Here is a 12,388-nt window from a genome sequence, read left to right on the forward strand (position 1 = left end):
TATGAGCTGATGAAGAAGGCAAGGCCCCTTCCACATCTCATGGAGAAAACACTTGCCTATTGGTTGCAAATAATCTCCTTGTGCCCCTCTGATATGTCATGTAAACAGGCATCTTAGTAGTTCTAGTATCCTTGGCCTCCTCATCTGTTTTCACCTCAATACTACTAGAAGGCCCCCCTACTTCTTGAGACACTGGTGGAGGAATTTGAGGACCCCTGAAGATGTCATGAGAAATAAATGTCTCCCAAGATATATTGAGGAGATTGAGATGATGAAGCACAATCATCTTTATCAGGGAGTAGCGATAGAGGTTGCTCACCTGCTAAGGGTATGGCTTCTTTTGGACAAAATGAGCCATCTTCTCAATATTTCTGAACAAGAATTAAGGGAGGTTTAACATCCTCACCCTAGTAAAATGCATGAGGAGCCTAATGTGATAGGTGTATATCCTGGAGAATATGCCCTCTTAGTTGAAATACTTCATGATGATTTTCATCATGGGGACATACTTATCTTTGAGAAATTTGAAAGGAAAAAGTCTCTTCACCTCATTTCTATACTGGGGTTTGATATAAGGCTTATAGTAGTGTTCATCCAGGCCCTGGGCCTTGTACCACTTCTCCCCTACATTTGGAATCCTGATGGCATCTAAAATGATGGAAGGTGAAACTATGAATGTCACCCTAGCAAGAGTCACCCTGTTGTCCTGAAGATGAGCTACAAAATGTCTGGTGAGATCAGGGTGGTGTTGAACTCTCTCTACCTGCTCACAGAATTCATAGTAGGCAAGATATCTGAAACATATGATAGCCAATTGAGATGCTTGCAATTCCCTAAGGTTTAAAGGCTCTTCTCTAATAATTCTACCTCCCTTGTGTGGTTTTCTCTGCTGCCTAGCTCTATCTGTTGAAGTGTCATTTCTTGTGTTTGCCTCCTCCTCATAGTCTCGCTCCTCTGTGTCCATGTTTTCAAGGCTGGAGGTTGTATGGAGGGAATGAGTGAGAGTTTTTTAGAAGTGAGGGTATGGGAAATGACTTTATGGGCTAAAAATGAGTGAGGGAGTAGGAAGTGAGAGGGAGGGCTTGTTTGAGAAATTTCCCTTGGGGAAGAGGGATAAAAGGGATGGAAATGATATGGAATAGGGGTAAAGGGATAAGGGGATAGAGTTTAGAGCTGTAGGGATAGGTGATAGGATGAATAATGAGGGTTTAGGGTTTTAGGCATAAAATGGATATTTTAGGGTTTCATATTTATCATGGATAATGATGCTTATGACGTTGATATGCAAACCAAAACTGCAGCAAAGGAGGTAAACTTACTTGTATGCAAGTGAGAGAGGGTAAATTTGAGGTTTGTATGAATATTTGAGGCTTTTCTATCCCTCCTGCACAACGCATAGTGGTGGTGCACAGACACGCAGTGCCACCCTAGAAGTGCAGTGCCAGTGTAAAATTACACTACAGAAATTTTCGAGACATGCAACCCCGATCTCAATGCGCAATGCCAAGTCTTCAATGCACAACGCCAACCTTTCCTGACTCAGACACACAATGCCACTCTACCAACGCTCAACGCCACTCAACCACTGCTCCAGAAGCGCGACACCACCCTCCAGAAGCACAGCTCCAACCTTCCTTCGCCCAAAACTCACTCAAGCTTGCCTCTTCTTCTCAATTTTTGATTCCTTGCTTGCCAAATGAGAACAATGAACTTGAAAATGAAATGTGGGAGCTTAAAAAGGAGTAAATTTTGATTTTTCACTTGAAAATCCACTTTCTAATGTTTATTGTCCTTCTTCAAAACTCTGTTTTTAATGCCTTTTTTTCTTTGTGTATTTGTTGGTGGATAATGCTCATCTTGAACTAATTTTGGTAATGTTTCTTTGTCATGTAGCAAGGAGAGATGATATGGTGCAGCTGGGATCAATTATTACATATAGTGACCTAAAATTACGTAAGAAATACAAATAAACTCAAAATACTCTATTTTCACCTCAAAAACATGTTTTTAAGGTGAAAATTACGTTAGGTTAAAAGATAATTATTCAGTGGCTATGACCTACAAGCCATCATGCTTGACTTATTTATCATCCTCATACCATTGTTGACCTTTATTTATACTTTAAAATCAGGCATCTTGACCTTGGTGATGAAACCCTAAGACCTAATGAAAGCATGCCCTATGACCTAATGAAAACATGATTGCAAATTGACCATGAAACCATAATTGAAGACAACCTGAAGAAGGGTCAACAAGTATACTCTATGAGGGAGAAATTTAGATTTTCTGAAGAGAAGACAACCATTAATGGATCAGCTTGACATGATCTAATGAAATGATGTAAAAATTTCAATATGGGACCCCTGAAATGAAAATGCAAAGAGAAAATTTTGATCCCTGATGGAAGTATGCAAACACTGACACTAACACCTACATTGGAGTTTTCAACACTTATCCTTTTATCCTATCCCTCCATCAAAAGTGGACCTCTTACCCTAGAATGGTAATTGGATAATTACTTCTAACTTACCTTGATTTTCTATATATTTCCAGCCTACTATGAGGTTAGAGGTTGAATTTTGGAGAATAATTCTACCCTTATGATGTTATCGTGAGTGGTCATCATTCCATGCATTTAGGGTGATTGGAGGTGCATATTATGACAAGGAAACAACAAGTCAACAATATGGAGGAGCTCTTCTACAAGATCAACTACTACTTATGGTTATCTTCTCCTTCCATTTATAGTAATGCAATGAATTCACTATTTTCCTATATGTGATGTTGTTTCACTTATTTCAATACCATGTTGATATATTGAATGAAGTACTTAGATGATATTACATACAACTCGTAGTTTCTTGGCTTTTGTTATCTGACTATGCAGGTTCTAATTTTGGAAATCAGAGCTGGGATTAGAGCTTCCAAGTGTTATAGACATTTTTGTGCCTTACAGCATTGAGCATGAAATGTCCATAATCTAAGGGATCCAAAGTCCCTAAACATGTTGTTCCTACCCCTAGAGGAACAAGGCTAACAAACCACAGCAATTCACAGAAGTTCTCCACCTGAAACTGCTCAAAAACAAGTCAATTCAGGATCATTGCAGTGGCTACACTAGCTGTTTGCGCTGAATGTCAAAGCCAACACTGGCTACCTGTGTTGAATGTCAACTGGAACAATAGCTACCTGCATTGAACGAGAATGGACAAGTGGCAGGCTCATTTCTCAAGGTGTCAAGACCCAGGAAGCCATCAAAATGACACTTGCCTCGGGAATTCGACTGGTGATGAGTAAGAGGTTCCAAATCTCCAAGTGGAAGCAAGAACCTCCAAGTGGACTCAAGAACTGATAGAGGGAGAGGACACTAGTCAGATCTCAAGCTGAATCATCCTCTCTCCAAACATCTATATATGGATCTCTCCTCCATGAGATCTAGAGGCTGGAATTTTGTTATTGCAAAGAATTGCTGTTGGTTTGAGACTGGAATCATTGGGTGCTTAATGCTTTGAAGGGGCTGAAGATAGGAATTCCATTTGCTGGGAAGGAGATGCTGGATTGGAGCCCTCTGGGTTGTATCTCTTCCTGAACCTTGTTATTCATCAATAAAGCTATCTTGGTTTCTCCTATATGCTGGTGTATTTTGATGTATGAATGTATTAGTGTATTTGGTTTATTTCTAATCCTAAACTAGTTATGAATGTGAATATTTGTCTTTGTGTAGTGTTCTTCTCTTGTCGCAAGTAGCTGTTCTCTTGTCGCAAGTAGCTATTCTCTTGTGATCTTACAGGAAGTTGAAGCTGGATAAGAAAGAAGGCAAGTAGCTGTGAACACCCAAGGAGAAGAGAGACCGGATCGAGGGACAAACGGAAGACACCGGTAAGTCTATTGATCTCTCTTCTTTCACATTTCGTAAAGGAAGAAACCAGAATAGTTGTACTCGTTTGTTGCTAAGGCACTGTCACACCTTAGGTGGATAGGATCATCCTACATAGGCATTTTTCCCCACAACAAATTGGCGACCCCGCTGGGGAAAAATTGGTTTAGTCATTTTATTTGTGTTTCTATCATTGTTTGTTTCATAGACTTGACAGCAACAATCGAACTGCATCTTTCCTGGATGCAAAGTAGACAGTTGTTGCTTTGATCCAATTGCTGGACTTGTCTATGATCTGAACAATGGACTCACAAATGATTTGATGATCCTTGTGATAGATCTTAGTAGCCCTTCAAATCATCCCTTTGATTACACCTTGCTTGTTGCTTTTATTTGGCCTAAAACAGTGAATTAAATAGCAATCTGTGACCCAGAACCTGAGGGAAACAAGAGTTTCTCCTTCAGCGCAGACCCAGTGAAGGGATTCTGCATTTCAACGCAGGTCCTGTGAAGGTTACCTGCACTGAATGTCAAAACCCCTGTGTTGAGGTTGCGCTGAACCAGTTTGTCCTTGTGCAGCTGGGGTTCTCTGCTCTGTTTTGCCTTGTTTTGATCTCTGATTTTTGCAGCCTGTAACCAGCATAGGTACCAATTTGATAACTCCTTTTCTCTGCTTAGATTCCGCCTCCTTTTGTACAAAAGACTGTGAGTGTTTTTATGTGTTTGTGACGTCATTTACAGTTTTCCTTTGCATGAGTGAAATAGTCATCCTGTAGCCCTTGATTCAGATCTGATTGATTGTGATCTTAGAAGAGAGTTCATTGGCTGTTTGCAGATTGATTATACATTTGCTTTTGCTTATTGGTTTGAATTTGTCTCTTTTAAGTGTCGAAACAAGTCTTCATTTTGAAAATCGTTAAGTGTTGTAATCTCTTCTATCTTCTCTGATTTCGAAAAAGTAAACTTGTTTGTATTGATCATTTAAAAGCAAATTCAAAGTTGTACAAAAAGCTTTCTTTGTAGGCATCAATACTAAGAAAGCGGAAAACAAACACCTGCATTGTGCATTTGCATTTGATAGTTTTCATGTTGGATTTAGGAAAAGTGCATTAGAGTGTGCTGATTGCTCTTTGAGAAAAGATGGTGTCTTCCTTTTCCCTTAGTAGCTAGGATTTTCAAAGTTGAAAAGATATAAAGCTTGCTTATCATCTTTTGGCTGCATTTAGGAATTTGTATCATACATCTCGTGGTGAACCTTGAAAGGCAAAATTCTAAAAAGATCAACCTAAAATAAATTGAATGAACTTAACAACGCTTTGCAACATAACGCACAACATAGAGGTCTAGGCTAGAGACGTGTTCCGACGTCGTTAAGCCTGGTGACTGTCGATCTCGTGGATGGTGGGTGATTCCTCCTGAGGGACGATAGCGCCAGTACGGATTGTGCTCCCACGTACCGTCGCTTATATATTGGGAGACCCCTATAGGCATAAAACCTTTATCCTTAGGAAACTGTGTCGGCCGCCCTACTGATCGCAATGCACTGAACACAGCATTCAGGAAGATCGACCGCCCGTACCCTAAAAAGTATTATGCGGTTTTGCGAAAAGTTTGGCACACCCTCTGCCTAGAACTCCAGAGCAGTTCCTTTTGGCCTTTTTCAGACTCTATAACAGAAAAAGTCCATCCGAGCATTTGTCACTTCGGGCTCGTTAAAACATCGAAGGAGACTAGAGTCATCTTTAGCTTTTTCTCGACTCTTTAAAACTGAAAAAGCAAGTTGTGTCTAAAGCGTCGTTAAAATTTATTTTAAACGGAACAATCACCCTTTAATTCATGCGTTGATCTTTAGGTTGAAAAAATGGAGCACACCAACCAAGGAATTCCCCTTGGTGGAAATCCTAGTCCCTTCTCCTCTTGGGGAGATGTTGGTGCGCCCCACATGGCCACATTGTCGCTTCCAGGACTGAAAATTGGCTTGCCAGTTTGGCTCTTTTCAACCAATGTCGTTCAGAACACCACCATTCCTGAACAGTCGAGTCAACAGTTAGACCAGACCAGGGTTGCCAACCAGCCTTCTACTTCATCTAACTCTTCTTCTCCTCCTTCCTCTTCTCTTGACGGAACGGGTAAAACAAAAAACCAAGTTCCTAAGGAGAAGAAGGAAAAGAAGAAGAAAGAGAAGAAGAAGAAGGAGCCAAAGGCGACTGGGGGCAAACAAGTGTCGTCTGACAAAAATCCACACACAGCACTGACTAGGCCTAAATCGCCATGTGTCATATGCAAGGGAGACCATTTCCACAGAGATTGTCCCTGTATCTCTCGAATGCTAAGGGACTGGTCTCCCCGTTTTCACAATTCGGTAGCATCAACCTCTAATAGCCATGTTGACTGCTCACCGTCGACTAGTGAAAGTGAAGTCCCAGGACAGAGGGGGAAATCTAGATTTCCCTGCAAACTGTGTGAAGGCGATCACGCCATCCACCGTTGTCCCTTCTTAGACGAGGCTAAAAGAGTTCTGGAAGATCACCTAATCTTACGGGCGCAACTTCCTCCTGGATATCAAAAACTCCTGCCAAGTCCTTCACTAGTTGAGAACCCGGCTGGCCCACCCAGGTGGTCAGCCGAAGCACCTATCATTGAAGATGAACCGTCTGGATCCATGCCTGACGAAAGTCAAAAGGTTGATACAGCAGTTGACCCGGTTTTGCCTTCAGAGGCTCTATCTTCGAATGATACCATCACAGAGGAGAATAAAGACGACACCGTCCAAATTCTCTTCATCAACACTGACTCTGATGAACAAGGGGGCAATGCCCCCATTCCTTTATCGCAGGAAGGAAGTTCGTCAAAGCGATATCCGGCCGTCTATTAGGTCCCACCACCAAGCAACCTGGTTGTGTCCTTTGACTGGAACCAACTAGGCAGACCCCGGTTGCCAGCAAGCATAACATTCAGAATTATCGTTCAAATATACAAAATGGTAATGACTGGCACTATCATTGATGAAGGGGCATCTGTGAGTATCCTTTCCTCTATTGCTTGGAAAGCGCTTGGTTCGCCAGCGCTTTTGCCTGAAATGAGAAATCTTTCAGGCTTTGATAAAGGAACCAGTCGACCTTTAGGGATCCTCCCCAATGTGCCCATAACATTGAAAGGGAAGACCGTTAAAATGAACGTGATGGTCGTTCAAGGACCCTTGGATTATAACCTACTCCTTGGACGAGACTATATATATTGCATGGGAGCCATCGTCTCCTCACTCTCTAGAGTAATGTGTTTTTCGCATGAAGGAAGAGTGGTCAAGCTCGTGGACCAACTTTCATTTCCCGGATCATGCATCGCAAATAGTCATGTACCATCCCTAAATGGTCTCTTCACGCAAGAAGTGTCTCAACCCACGGTCCGTCCTCCTGATGAGCGCGAGTAATCCGGGAGGATATGACTGGAACCCAGGGGGCATGCATCCTGGTCTGCTTCGGCAGGGAAACTTTGGGTATAGAGTAGGTTTCCGTGGGAGAATATGACTAGTCTGTACCCCGTCCGTCTAGGAAGAGGGTTATTCTAGAATAAGATTCTTTTGTCAAAGTTATGTGAGAGGGCGGGACCCGTCACTCACCTTTGTCTATTTCAGTAGACATTGCCGAGGAAGTGTTTTGTTTGAAAGATTAACGAGACAATCTTTGGGTAACCTGAAAGAGGTAGGCCTCTCTCAGTGAAACGAAAGTTTTGACGGAAATGAAGTAGAGGTAACCTTGAAATCGTACTTTATACCTGGGGGCATGCAAACCTTTTGGAGTGCAAGCAAAGAGCGGTTATTTATCTGTTTTTTGGGTTAGCCGTTTCCTAACTTGCATAAAGAAAGGATGCGGAGCAAAGCTTAGTGAGATGAAGCTCCATAAAAAATAGAATCTTGATGAGACACTCTTATCATATGACTGGGTAATCGAGCAGTTTTAGCACAAAGTTCATGCTCGTTAAAAAATAAACGCAAGATCCGAGCAATTTTAGCGTATAGTTCATGCTTGTTAAAAAATAAACATAAGATCGAGCAAATGTTTCTACCCGCGTTTAAGCTCGTTAAAAAATGAACTATCCCGGTAAATAACCACTGTGAATGTAATATCATCAGCCATTAAAGCCTTGGTCGTGTTTGCACCGTCACCTCCACTTTTCCATTGGCCGATCGTTCACCTCCATATGTTTGTTTACCCATTTTGAGGAACAGCTGCGAAGAGTGATTTCACCTAGCCATCCTTGTGACACTGCCGTGATTGGAAAATTCCAACCTGTACCTGGAATCAGCTGCTAACCATGTTTATCACTCGTTCCTCAAAAGACGAGTCTTCTTTAAGCTCTTTTCAACTGACTCGTAAAATATGAAAAGATTGCCGAGTCCTTGGCCTTCTAGCTCGTTAAAGGGACAGGAAGAGCTATCCCTCCTCTAGATTTTAATCTTTTTGGACCTGAGGGATTATTGCACAAAAAGATCGAGCGCTTGTTTTGTTCGGCTCGTTAAAACTATCGAAAACTCATCCCTTCTGTATTGTTTTATACTTTTTCGGACTTAAGGGATTAGATGACGAAAAAGGAATTTTGGAGTTAACTTTATGTACCTTTTCAGACTCTCTAAAAATGAAAAGGACCGAGTTATCCTTGTCGTTAGACTCGTTAAAATCATTAAATAGCGACAAACTTGTCTTTAGACGAGAACGAGTTTCACTATCGCTAGGCTCGTTAAAACATAGCGATGGGCTTGCCCGAAGGGCAGGTTATAGAACAAGCATATGTTATCCTCCTCAAGCTTGACAAAAATAAAGAGGTACTGGTCAGCAATGGCTGGGGAAAAATTGGGAGAAACTAAAGAAAACTTTGATGGTAGCAAGTCGCTCTTGAACATGACACTTTTCCTCCTTACCACAATCGGGTTGGGTTGTTTCATTCACCGGTCACATCCATGGTCTCACCATACCATCCATATTTGGGGTAATGCTACTGATCCATCGTATCAGTGTCGCCACATGTTCAAGAGAAGTCGTTCAGAAAGAGTCAACCGTGTCCCATCCACTGCCATACATTATCCTTCATCCTTTCATGACCGCCACCCTGAATCATATGTCACAGATCGTTTTCACCTCCATTAAAATCATTAGCTCCGTTCTATGTCACTGATGTGGGATTCATCAAGGCCCTCCTTTGACGGATCGCTTCTTGTCGACATCAGCTCATTATCCAAGAAGTTGATCTAGGAACAACCCCTTCAGTACTTTGAAGCTTGCATGCCACAACGGCAAGTTTCTCACTTCCGGCGACAGGTATACATCAATGACCTTCGACCGAAAGATTTTGCGTGGTGTTTGACACCAAGTCCTTTATTCACACCACGTGAATTGTACTGCAGTACCTTGAGGGTCATTATCATTATCATTATCGGTGATACCTCTCGCGCTTGTTAACGGTTTACATCATTGACCGGTAATCAAGCGATGTCTTTCCATGTTCGACTTCAGAACATTTCTCACATGGATCGACTTGTACTTAGAGTGAAGATCGAACGAGTTTGAAGACCCCGGATCTAGCTTCGACCATCCGGGCTGCGATATATATTCAGGAAAGATAAAGACATTGACATGTACATCATTGCAGCAGATAATCATCCTACTCAAAGGATGATAGTTTCATCAAAATTATCAGTCTACCATCAGACGATTGTCTGTTCTATGTACAGAAAAATGAATTTATAAAGCTGAGCATGGGGATGCCCGCCTCAGCTAGATCATAAAAGTAGTATGAAAAATAATGTATTGTATTGTATCTTATTACAGGTCTCCTCCCAGCATTGGATGAACTTCGGATCCCCCTGATAAAGTATTTCGCCCGATAAACAGCCTCATACTTTAGGGGGAAACTGTTATAGACATTTTTGTGCCTTACAGCATTGAGCATGAAATGTCCATAATCTAAGGGATCCAAAGTCCCTAAACATGTTGTTCCTACCCCTAGAGGAACAAGGCTAAAAAACCACAGCAATTCACAGAAGTTCTCCACCTGAAACTGCTCAAAAACAAGTCAATTCAGGATCATTTCAGTGGCTACACTAGCTGTTTGCGCTGAATGTCAAAGCCAACACTGGCTACCTGCATTGAATGTCAACTGGAACACTAGCTACCTGTGCTGAACGAGAATGGACAAGTGGCAGGCTCATTTCTCAAGGTGTCTAGACCCAGGAAGCTTCCAAAATGACACTTGCCTCAGGGAATTCGACTGGTGATGAGTAAGAGGTTCCAAATCTCCAAGTGGAAGCAAGAACCTTGAAGTGGACTCAAGAACTGATAGAGGGAGAGGACACTAGTTAGATCTCAAGCTGACTCATCCTCTCTCCAAACATCTATATATGGATCTCTCCTCCATGAGATCTAGAGGCTGGAATTTTGTTATTGCAAAGAATTGTTGTTGGTTTGAGACTGGAATCATTGGGTGCTTAATGCTTTGAAGGGGCTGAAGATAGGAATTCCATTTGCTGGGAAGGAGATGCTGGATTGGAGCCCTCTGGGTTGTATCTCTTCCTGAACCTTGTTATTCATCAATAAAGCTATCTTGGTTTCTCCTATATGCTGGTGTATTTTGATGTATGAATGTATTAGTGTATTTGGTTTATTTCTAATCCCAAACTAGTTATGAATGTGAATATCTGTCTTTGTGTAGTGTTCTTCTCTTGTCGCAAGTAGCTGTTCTCTTGTGATCTTGCAGGAAGTTGAAGCTAGATAAGCAAGAAGGCAAGTAGCTGTTAACACCCAAGGAGAAGAGAGACTGGATCAAGGGACAAACGGAAGACACCGGTAAGTCTATTGATCTCTCTTCTTTCACATTTCATAAAGGAAGAAACCAGAATAGCTGTACTCGTTTGTTGCTAAGGCACTGTCACACCTTAGGTGGATAGGATCGTCCTGCATAGGCATTTTTCCCCACAACACCAAGCTGAAGAAGAAGTGAAGTGTGTGAAGGATTATATGTAGGCCTCACTCCATCATCTATTTACTTTAAGGAGAAACATTTCGTTCCTTGTCTCTCTATTGTTCTAGGTTAGCCACCGACCTAGGGGAGATACTTTTGTCTGCAATCATAAATCTTGTATAACAAATTGGAGAATCCTTTAGGGAGTGAATCATTACCTTGGTGGTATCCTTGTCCATTATGTTTTATTACCTCCTTGATAGACCTTTGCTGTACTATCCAACCAATAACAGACCTAGGAAGTCATTTCATTGAACCCTTTTTGCAATTTTTGTGTTGGAAACATCTTTCACAAGCCTAACACACCCTTTGTACCTTAGACGGAGTGTTGCATCTCACCCTGGCCCACTCTGCACCAATATTGCAACACACTGGTGCCTCTTCTACACTGGCATTGGCCCTTGTTTTTGCATGAATTTTTCCTTGGTTCTTGAGCCTCTTTGGGTCAACCTACTTCCAGCTGAACTTCCCTCAACCTTCAATGTCTTGTGGTCTCTCTAAAGCTTCCATTTGGTTTGCATTTGTGTTGTTTTCCTTTGATAAGAATTGGTTTTTATTTTTCTTTGTTCTTGTCACTTTATCGCTTGCAAAATGATTTCATTTTATTGTTGGTCACTTAGATGAATTATTGTTCTAGTCCTCATTCTGAAAAGTGTAATTGAACATTTGCATTTTAGTTTTCTACGTTTCAAAAATTAAGTGTGGTGAATTTTTTTTTTTTTCATTTCCACCTAGGGTTTTGTGTGTGAAATTAGAGTTCCCTAGTGTGGAATTACACATTTTTTCCATGAAATTGTGTCTGCGTGTTAATCACCTTTGTGTGACATCACTTTGAGTTTTGAAATTTTCATCCAATTTCAGTTTGAGTCCTTTGTTCATGAAATCTGATATTACATTTGATTTCATTGGAATCCTCTTATGTTTGTTTTGAATAATTCTCTTGCATAGATGACATTTGCATGGTTAGAATTCTCATTTTCACAGATGGAAAATAAATTGTGCATAGATTACATTTGCATAGTTGTCAGGGGAATCGTGCATAAATTACATTGCATGGTTTGGCATATTTTAATGTTTTGAATTGAATTGGAATAGTGAAATTGAAATATCTAGTTAGGAATCTCTTGTTTGATGCATATTTGATTGTTGCATCATTGTTTTCACCTGTTCCCTACACTAGATAACTTTCCTAAAAAATGAAAAGAGTTCATTTTGTCATATTAGTTGCATTATAGGCGTGTTCAGGTGACATTGAGTTTTGAGCCTTGACACTAAAATCTAATTTAATATCAACAATAAAATCCATCTCAATTAACCAAAGGAACATTTGTAACATTAATGAAAATATTTAAAGGTCTAGGTTAGAGACGTGTTTCAATGTCATTAAACATAGGAGTTGTCGTTGTTTTCCAGGGTTGCATCTCGGGGATGAAATACCATTCCACGTACATAAGTGTATAAGATCTTCTCCACGTACCTTCAGGTATATCGAATGGT

General features: G+C 41.0%; 1 pseudogene; it reads right to left on the minus strand.

Moving 5' to 3' along the window:
• Positions 1–12,388, minus strand: part of LOC149238864 (putative galacturonosyltransferase-like 4) — a 44,920-nt pseudogene that overhangs the window by 14,169 nt on the left and 18,363 nt on the right.

This window comes from Pinus tabuliformis, chromosome 8 (assembly GCF_031772625.1).
Source record: "Pinus tabuliformis cultivar Carrire ecotype Pingquan chromosome 8, CPIR1, whole genome shotgun sequence".
Lineage (NCBI taxonomy): Eukaryota > Viridiplantae > Streptophyta > Pinopsida > Pinales > Pinaceae > Pinus > Pinus tabuliformis.